General features: G+C 34.6%; 1 long non-coding RNA gene and 1 pseudogene across 1 annotated transcript; one reads left to right on the top strand and one right to left on the bottom strand.

Annotated features, from left to right (window-relative positions):
* Positions 1 to 502: 502 nt before the first annotated feature.
* On the top strand, positions 503 to 9,491 carry LOC146888699 (uncharacterized). The gene is made up of 3 exons (XR_014993072.1): positions 503 to 825; positions 8,634 to 8,686; positions 9,353 to 9,491. It is a non-coding gene; the product is annotated as an uncharacterized LOC146888699 (long non-coding RNA).
* Positions 2,464 to 9,787, bottom strand: LOC114182156 (metacaspase-6-like; annotated as a pseudogene).
* Between the last annotated feature and the right edge of the window lie 348 nt (positions 9,788 to 10,135).

The raw sequence follows: 10,135 nt of genomic DNA on the forward strand, positions 1-10,135 counted from the left end.
CCTGTTCGAATCACTTTCCTCTTTGAAACCCGGACAAAATCAGTGCCTTTATGAAAGGTCAAAATTTCATATTATCTAGTAAAAATTTAAGTAAAGAGGAGCAGCTGTCATCATCCAATTTTGTTCAGAAAACAAAGTTTGACTTTTTTTATTTTTTTATTTTATTTTTATTTTTATTTTTTTTACTCTTCATTTCTTTGGTTTGTCTTTATTATTATTATTATTTTCTTTTCTTTTCTTTTTAATACGTGTAAAAAAGGGAAAGAAGAAAAAAATAATTTAGAAATTTCACAAAAAGAATTATTATGATGAAAAAAGAGAAAAAAAGAAAAGAAAGCAAAAAGAAATTCATTTGTGGTCCGGTGATCCCATTAGTGAAAGTCAACTCTTTGCTTTCAACACACTTTGGGGTCTCTGCATGAAAGGGGAAATCTTCAGTATTTGCGTATCACTACGACAATCGTCAACCAGCAACCTTGGCAGGCAGTACCAGCAACCTTGGCAAGCAGTCCTGGCAGTATGGCTATTGTAGAGTGGCAAAAAGATGGTCTCGGCTGCATGCTTTCACCATTTTTTAAATATCCATGCAGAAGATGAATAAAAATGGAAAGATGGGAACAACTCCTGGGGAAGAGAAAAGAAGATTGACTGATTAAAAAGAGGACACAAAAAAGGAAGGGCAGGGGAGGAGAACAAGCATAGAACAAGAAGGTTGAAAGGAGAACGGAAAAGAAAAAAAAGCCACAACACGGGAGAGGCAACGAGGAGGCCGAAAAAACAAGCAGTCTTAGCAGGAGAGAAAGTAGCACTAAGTAGCACTAAGAGGTAAGTTCGCAACTTGAATCTTTGAATGATTGCGTAAATGTGGGTTAAAATGTATGTGACTGGTTATGCACTTGAACGAATGTGATGTGTTATTGTGTTATGTTCTATTGGTTGTTGATTCTTGATTTCATGGGACTTGTTGTCACCTCCATTTACATATACTTGTGCCTTGCATCTGAATAAAAGAAAATGATCAGAACCAAACCACTTCAACCTACAACCAGAATACATACACAATAGCATATTTACATCCATGTGACCAGAACATGTTTTTTTTTTCATTCCTCATCCCCCATTCCTCCAATCTGCACAAAATAACCAAAACCAGAGAACCAGGAGACCCAAAAGTAGAACCCATGCACGGTCATTCACACCGCCACCATCAACATACTACTTTAATCTTCTCCTTCTCCATGTTCCGATTTCCACCAAGCCTTCACACACCAACCGTTATACCTTCACTCGACTTAATCCATTCAAATCCCAACCATCAGTTTCCATCATTGCCAACCTTCATCTTCAGCCCCTGCATTTTTTATCTGCATTTTTGGTTCATCCACATCTTCATCGTTCACCTGCATAAAAGCCAAAGGAAAACAAGGACCACCTCAACATCACAGCACCATTCCATCTTGCAAACAGAACACACAAGCAAACAACTAGAATCACACCCATTCGACCATTAGAACACCTCCGTTCATACTCATCATCTAATCTCAAAACCACTTTCCTCCATTACCACGCATACCCATTACCATCTTCATCTCAAATCTGCACAAAAAACCAAAATAAAAACAGGGAATCCCCATTCACACCGGACCAAAACCCCCATTCTAGAACCAAGCTCTTACGTTTCATCTTCCCCGATCACATACATCCAATCAGAAATGAAAAAGAGTGGGAAGGAGATAAGGTTGATCAGCGTTGTCGACAATGCCCCTGAGCGCTGAAGCGGAGGCCGTCTGAGTTGAGCCTGAGAGGAGGAAGAGTGAAGGTCGAACATCTCTGGGTTCTCGACGTCAACGTCCGTGGTGGACACCGGTGTCACCTACGACGTCGTTGGATGGTTGCAGTGGGGTGACAATTTCTCGGGGTTAGATGCCTGCGCGAGAACAAGTTGTTGAGCCGCTAAGAACGAGGTCGACGTCTCCGGCGGCGATTGGCGCCGCCGATAAGCTATCCCCATGGCACGGTGGTGTGGTGATGCAAAGGTGAAGGTGGTGTGTTGGCGGCAGTGACCCGTGAGCAGATCCTTGGCATCGAAAGGGAGAGGGCTTGCCTCTTGGTTAATGCACAATTAGGTTAGATTAATTAGGTTTAGTTTAGGGCTTAGGTCAGATCAATTTCGTTCTCTGCACCCTAGTTTTGTTTTTCACACCCATATAAGTTTATTCTGGGTTAGACTGTCATTTACTTCCTACACCTCCATTGTTGTTAACCCACGCTCTATGTCTCATGTTAGTTTTGGGCCCTCATTTATGCTCCGTGCATTCCCATCATTAGGATCATGTACCCCATGTTTCACTACTCACGCCACTAGTGATTACTTCCTACACCACCAGTTTTCCTGATCACACAATCCATTAGTGTTTTGTTTGTATTTTGGGCTTGTTTGTTTCTTTTAGCATTTTTGTCTTATTATTTTTGGGGGAAAAATAACGTTTTGAAAACCACATCGACTTTGCATTTTTAATTAAAGGTACCGCCCTCGGGCGGGTGTTGTAGAGTGCTAATACCTTTCCTACGCGTAACCGACTCCTGGATCTAAAATCTGGTTTTTCACAGACTTGTTTTATTTTTATGGTTTTCCATAGTTTTCTAGAATAGCTATGGTGGAGACTCCAAATCTCTTTTTAAACCCGTTTTTCTTTTTTGGTTAGCCGTTCCGTCGCGATTCTAGTTGCGACAGGTCTAAACATTTTCAATTTTGGTGTCTTAAAGTGACTAAAAATTTTGAAGTTAAAAGTTTATAAAATTTACATTAATCCAAAGTTAAAACTAATCAGTAAATGATGAAGATATATGAATCAACCATTCATGTATAAACAATAACTTTATAAAATTGGCATCAATCCAAAGCAAAAACTAATGAGTAACATAAATGTATCAACCATTAATGAATAAACACAAGTTAATTATTATCCAAAGAGAAAATTGACCTTGCTTGTGTAGATGCCAACACAAATTTAACCTCCATCCAAAGTCCATGCATCAGCCCCAACACTCAATGATTCCAATCACAGGACCACCTGATTCAAAGAGAAAAATGACATCAAAAGTCAAATAATATACATTTAAAATGTTATTCAAAACCTAACTCACTTACACACCCCAGATTCAATATTTCAGCTCCCCAATAGTTCTTTATCTCTACTTAATGACGAATATCAAATTCAAAAACCAGTTCCAAAAGATTACTAAGTCAACAATGCATTTATCACGTTTAATCAACAATGTAAGGGCTTCAATCACTTACCTCTTCACAAATCCTTTTAGTGGGAAAGAAATCGTGAACCCCTTCGCCTCCCAACTAAGCCTCACAATCACCTCCTGTCGCATAAGATGTCTTTCACTCAAGGCGTTGTTCACAATCACGACATTGTTTGTAGTTTCTTCAAAAGTTGTTGTCATGGAGAAAGGGAGAACGAAATGTGGCTCGCTGAAGGTTCACTTGTGCCATTGAAGCTCGTGCAAAGAAAGGGGAAGCAATTGCTCATCGCTATTGAAGCTCATGCTCAAGGAAATGAGGTAGAAAGAAATTTTCTCTCGCAGTCATGGCACAAAGAGGCAAAAAGAAAATCCTCACCCCGTAGAGGGAGGCTCTCGCACTCGTGGTAGACATAGGAAAAGGAAAACCCTCACTTGGTAGAAACAAAGGCAAGAAAAGGTGAAATTTGGAAAGGGGGAAACGTGAAATTTACTTTGAAATCTTCCCGCTTGATAACTTAACCTAATAAATATTTTTTTTCTTTTAATTAAGTCATGTATGCGTCAGCCATCTGACACAAACAATCATAGCACTATGCGTCAGCCATCTGAAGATAGTAATTTTGGAATTATTGGTAGGCTAAGCCAACGAAAATATCAATAATTTTTTTCTACCCTAATTAATTCATCGCGTAAATTTATTTTCTTTTTCTAAAATCACTTAAATTTTTGTAAAGTGCGTTTTGCATTGGTTAAGTGGACGCCCTTTGCATCGTCATTACGATCGACACAATTTTTGGAAGCTAAACAAAAACATTCTTGTAGTGAGATAAATCATCTAGTCCCTTAGAGTCTACTTAAACTTGGATTATTTGAAGATGTTTAATAGCTCAATAACAAAAAATTATTGTTCATGTGTGTGTGTGTGTTTTTTTTTTTTTTAAGTTTAGGTGTGTTTCACAATTAGTCATTTGTTGTAAAAGTAAGAACCTTGATGAACTGTTTATGTTACATGGCAATTGAAAACTTGTTGAGTTGAGATTTCACTAAGAAAACAATCTTGAGTTACAATCTTTATAACTTAGTGAATTTATGTTATGAGTGTAGATTGAAGTTCATTAACACTTCAATTAAATTACAAGGTGTCAAAGAAAGTCTTGAAGGAGAACCACAATGAGACCATTGATTAAGCTTGGGTGTTTGTACACAATTGAGTCTCTAGTGAATTATATGTACTTGAAACAAGCATTGTACTAGATGAAAACCATCCAACCATAAACCTTGTCAAGAGTATAGAAGAAGATGAAGACTCATGGAGGAAGGCTTTATGCTTGAACAACAGAACACTAGGATATTTCTTCCTTCTTCTTAGTCTTGTACAAATTGCATAGGTGTAGTTTGATTGGTAAATTAGTAGAATTTTCGTAGAGAAATGTGTGGGTCTCAGTTTGGCCCTAGTTGGGTCTCTTTCTTGGGCCTCACTTCAACAACCAAGAACCCCAAAGGAACTCATTTTTTCGGCCAAACACTAAGGTAAAAGAGAATGTAGACTAGATATCCTGCATAAAGTGGAATATGCCACTTTTAGTGTAAATATAGGCTTGTTTAGCTTAGTAGGGGGTGTCCAATTGCTCTATTATAGCTGCACTCTGGCTTGTTGTTTAAGTCTCACATCCTTTCTAGTATGGAGTGTAATAAGGTTGAGCATCTATAAATAAAGCCCTTTGCCTCTTGCAAACTCACCATGACTTGTTCTTAAGGTCTTAAATATGAGTAATCTTCTCCTTTTCTCCTCTAGGGAACCTTTCTTGGAGAAAGGAATTTTCAAGTTTCTCTTGAAAAAACTTGAAATTTAATCATTTTCTTAATTTTTCGTTGTCCGCTTGAAGATGCTCCCATTAGTATTCATATAAGATGGGTAGTGAAAAGGAAATTAACGAGCGTATGAGTCTAATTTGTTGATTCATAATATGGAGAATATTGATGTTTAAATTGATTATGAGGATTATGTGCTATTAATGTTGTGTTATTTACCTAAGATGCATGATCATTTCAAGCAAACCTTGTTGTATGGAAGAAAGACTTCCTCTCTCTTAAAAAGATCCACATTTCTTAAAGCTTGAAAAAGATGAAAGAGAAGTTTAAAGTTAAGGCATCTAGTGTTGGAGATAACTTTGTAGTAAGGGAAGAGGTCTGCCAACGATAACATAGGAGGTAGAGGAGGTCAAAGTCGAAGACGAACAATGGTGGAACTACATTGTCTATTAGATGTTACTTTTACAAGAAGGATGGTCATAAAGGACTATCTCCTAAATATATAAGAAGAACTTGAGGAGGAGCTTTTAGCATTAAAGGGACATGAGAAATGAAAATCATACAATTAAAGAATAATTTATATAATTAAATTTAATTATGTAAATGATTCCGCTTATACTTTTTTATTATTATCTTTTGTTATCTTTTGATATTTTTGGATATTTTTTCATATCTTTTGATATTCTTGATATCTTTTGATATTTTTGTATATCTTTTGATATCTTGATATCTTTTTATATTTTGGACATCTTTTGATATTTTATTATGTTTTTATCTTTTATCTTTTATCTTTTATCTTTTAAGGCTTATAAATACAAAGGTCTACAACATTTGTAATCACTTTTTAGTCATTAATAAAATTAGTTAATTAAAGAGAGATTTCTCTTGGTTATTGGCTTAGGTCTTAAGGTTCTTATCAAATACAAGGGTCTTTGTGGCAAATTTTCCTTGGCTTATCAAATAATGGGTTCTTTCTGGTGTCAAGATTATTAAGTTCTTATCAAAGACATGGAGATTTGTGGCAAACTTTCATCAGACTTATCAATCTCGATCGTTGCATCTTGACTTATCAATCCTGGATTGGATTGTGGTGTCTTGACTTATCTATCGTTCATTGTGGTGTCTACTCTTTTGATTGGGTTCTTATCAAAGAGGGACCTCTTTGTGGCAAATCTTCCTTTGCTTAGCAATATGCTAGATTGTGGGGCATTCTATCTCTATCTTATTCCGCGTTCTTTACTCTTATTTTAATTGTTCTTTACAAAAGATATTCAAATGCAGAAAAGATCGTCATCTTTTCGATAAGGATCGTATAAGATGGTCATACCATAAGGTTTTGTCCAAAGATGTAGAAGAAGGCAAATAATTCATCAATATCTAGTAGACAATTTAGTGTTGATAGATAATGATATGCTATAGTAGAAACCAATTCTAGTAAGTGTGCTAGATGCGTAATAGTATCAAACAAGTATCGTATTGACAGGGATTTGTTAAAATTGTCCAATATTTACTGTTGGATTCAACTTGAGAAATGTACTCGGCTACTCCCTTAGTCTCTTTCATCCTCATGCTCTCTAAATCTCCCCTTAGTGTTTGAAGTCAAACATGTTTCATTCGATCATTCCTCTTGTATGTCTTCTTTAGAATGTCTCGCGCTTCTTTTTGAATATTTTTCACTTACAATCTTCTCAAAGCTATACTCATCAATAGCTCGGTACAACTCGTTGTCCTTTGATCACACTTTTTTTAATGCTTTTAACTAGGTATTTCTAACTCTCAAGCACTTTTTCTCTCTATACTCATTGGTATTATGACTTGTTATAAATACTTTGAGTAGTACATGAACTATTTATAGGCCTTTATGTCTTGGTCATTCAACTACAACATTAAATACAACTACTACAAACAATAATTATTGAATTCTATTACACGTGATAATCATTACTAGAAACACTTCTAACCTTTGCAATTCCCTAACATAATTAACATAAGAATTTATTATTAAATTAACTACTCACATTTAAGTTTAATGGACATACTAAACCAAGCCACACAAATTCCTAATCATCTATTCAACACACAAAGGGAGCATTAACATTGTTGTCACTACAATAGAGACTAGGTTTCTGAGAAAAACCTTGCTTCTTAAGTATCATTCTAGCTTTTAGAACAAGTTCTTGATTTGTGACTACCCCTTCACTCTCTTCAATTATAGCCCTAATCACATTGCTGAAAGCCCCGTAAGTTGAGCTAGAATTCCCAGCAGGACATGCATCTGCAGAAGTTTGGTCACTTTGGCAACCACTCAACAGAATCCCACAATCCAAAATATTGCGCTTAATTGACGCATCATGTTTCTTTTTTGTGACCCCCCTACGTTTTTCCACCTCATCACCATCATAATTTTTCTTTTGTTCAAAGAATTTTTTTGCAAGATCATCTACATCAACAATTTTGTGCCCTCCACTCTCAACACTTATTCCATGTTGGAGTTTGTTCATGACTAAATTTGAAAAATTTTTCAATTTGGGGCTTGCATCTTCCCCAAAGATGTGGAAGAGTTTATGCCTTAGTTTCCCAATTTCTATGTCTTTGCCAGTTTTCTGTTGAAGTATGCTTGAGAGAGTTGAGATAGGCAAAGATCTCATAATGGTTTCTTCTTGTTCTTGTTCTTGGTGCATGCTTCGATGAAGGAAGTTTTTGAAGTGAAATAGAGAGTTTGAAAAGTACCCTTCTTCGTTTGTGCTGGCTCCTATTTGTTCCTTTGCTGCTTCAATTAGCCCACCACTGTGGCAGCAATCTGAAACGATTGTGATATTACAACCCCTTGGGACCTATTCTACAAGCATTCTGAAATCATCATCTGTTGCACACAAAATACAAGTTAGCATGGCTTCCCGCAAAATCATTCAAGGTAATATGAAAAAAAACTTATATTTTGACAAACATTTTATTTGACAAAGTTGACAAAATTACTAAATAGAGTAATTTTTTTATTATTTTATGAAAGTTACAAAAATAAAGCAATAAGATTTTAGCATTTTTTTTTTACCAAAAATGGTTTGCAAAATTTTTCAAACAAAACTTTGTTAAACTATCATTTTCCGATATGGAACTTACTAAAAGAAATATATTTATGTGTTATATATTTTTATCTTACATAAAAGTAATAAATAAATCTACATTTTGATTAAAATTACATTTTAAATAAATATTTACGTATAATTATATTTAGAACATATAAAACAAAAGCTAAGAAAATTGATACAGTGTTGGGCGGTATCACAAAATTAGTGGGAGCCAGTTAGTGAGCTCTAAAGGTCAAGAGCATTGGACACTGCTTTAGGACAGTTGGGCACTCACAAGTTAGTGATTTCCCAATTGTCCATAATGTTGGGTGCTACTTGGTACTGCTAGACACTTACTTGACAATGAGCATAAGAGGTTTCTGACGTTGGGCGTTAAGTGTAGGTTGCTAGGCGCAACCTTTGTTTGTTTCTCGTCTATTTTCGTAAAATCACGTTTCTCGCTTTGTTAACCATTGGATCGAGTTGAAATTTTGACAGGTAGTTCTTCTAATATGGTTCTTCATTTTGACCGTTGGGATTGGCAATTAAAGGTACGTGGTTAGAGAAATACATGTCATTGTTTTGATATGCATAATGAAAATATTGTAATCGAATATTATGCTAATGTAACAACAAACAAATGATAAATTATTAACATTTCAAATTGAAATAAATGATATGTGATAGTTTGGGTTGAGGTAAAATACGCATGAATGACATGATGTGAAAATTTAAAAGGTATATGAGAATGTGATGTGTGAGCTATACTTGAAATAATTTAGTTATTAGTGTAAAGTTATTGAATTGGACTGTTACAAGATAACTTTTACAGTTTATTATTGAATTAAATCAAACAAAACTCAACTATATATCATAAAAAATAACCAAAATTATAAACACATATTAGTCTCATCAAATTATACATTTATATTGTTTTTCCATCGAATTTTATAATAAATAAATTAATTTAATTTCATGTCAGTTAAAATTAATTAAGCCATAAAAACATAATTTTTAATTATATAATAATTTCTCAAAGGTTTCTTATTTGTTAAGATTTTAATGGACTTCTTACTTCTGTTAAAATAATCTTTCCTCAAAAAGTATATATATTTTTCAAAGAAAACAAGGATGATATAAAAATTTCATAAATTCCAAAAGTTGTCATCCTAATCAAAACACAATATGCTAAGGAAATATTTGAATTAACCTACCAGTGATCAGATTCATATCTGTTGGAACAATGCATTCATCATAGCCAGTGTTGTCTTCATCGTCGGGCTCTGCCGGAAGACGCGTGCCATGGCCGCTGTAGTGGACGAAGAGGACGTCGCCTGGCTTCGCTGCCCGAACAAGCTTGGACAAAGCCAATCTGATGTTCTTGCCAGTGGGTTGAGTGTAGGAATGATGAGTGTCAATGAGAACAACGATGTCCTTTTCTAAGAAACTATATATGTTGATGAGGACCTTCTTCATATTCCACACATCATTAACACACCCTCTCAATTCAGCCTCTGTTCCTGGGTAGTTGCATCCTATTAACACTGCCCTCTTCCCCATCATAAAACTTCAAAGTCTTTTGCTTTGGAGGGGAGGGAAAATGAATTGGTGGCTTTGTTTGATGTTGCATGTTGTTTATCATATAGGCAATCAAGGAGAATGTATTAGATTTGAATTAATTATTTAATTAATTCATTTATTATTTCATTCATTAATTTATTAATTGTCTATATGTATAATTAGAAAAGAGAAGGTTAACGAGTGCAAATATTAATTAAGGTATAATTAATAAGAATAAAATTGATAGTTAAATGTGACATCAAATGAATTTTTACATTAATAATTATTAATTCAGTTTTACTTTAATTAAAGGACAAAAATAATTTGATGTATAAAAGTTAAAGTTAAAATAATTAAATAATAAAATACTATAGTGCTTATAATGAAAATACTAATCAATATCATATTAAAAAATATAGAAAACATTAAATAATTTTATT

The sequence above is a fragment of the Vigna unguiculata genome, chromosome 1 (assembly GCF_037176805.1).
Source record: "Vigna unguiculata cultivar grain cowpea cultivar isolate G323 ecotype 2 chromosome 1, ASM3717680v1, whole genome shotgun sequence".
Classification (NCBI taxonomy): Eukaryota; Viridiplantae; Streptophyta; class Magnoliopsida; order Fabales; family Fabaceae; genus Vigna; species Vigna unguiculata.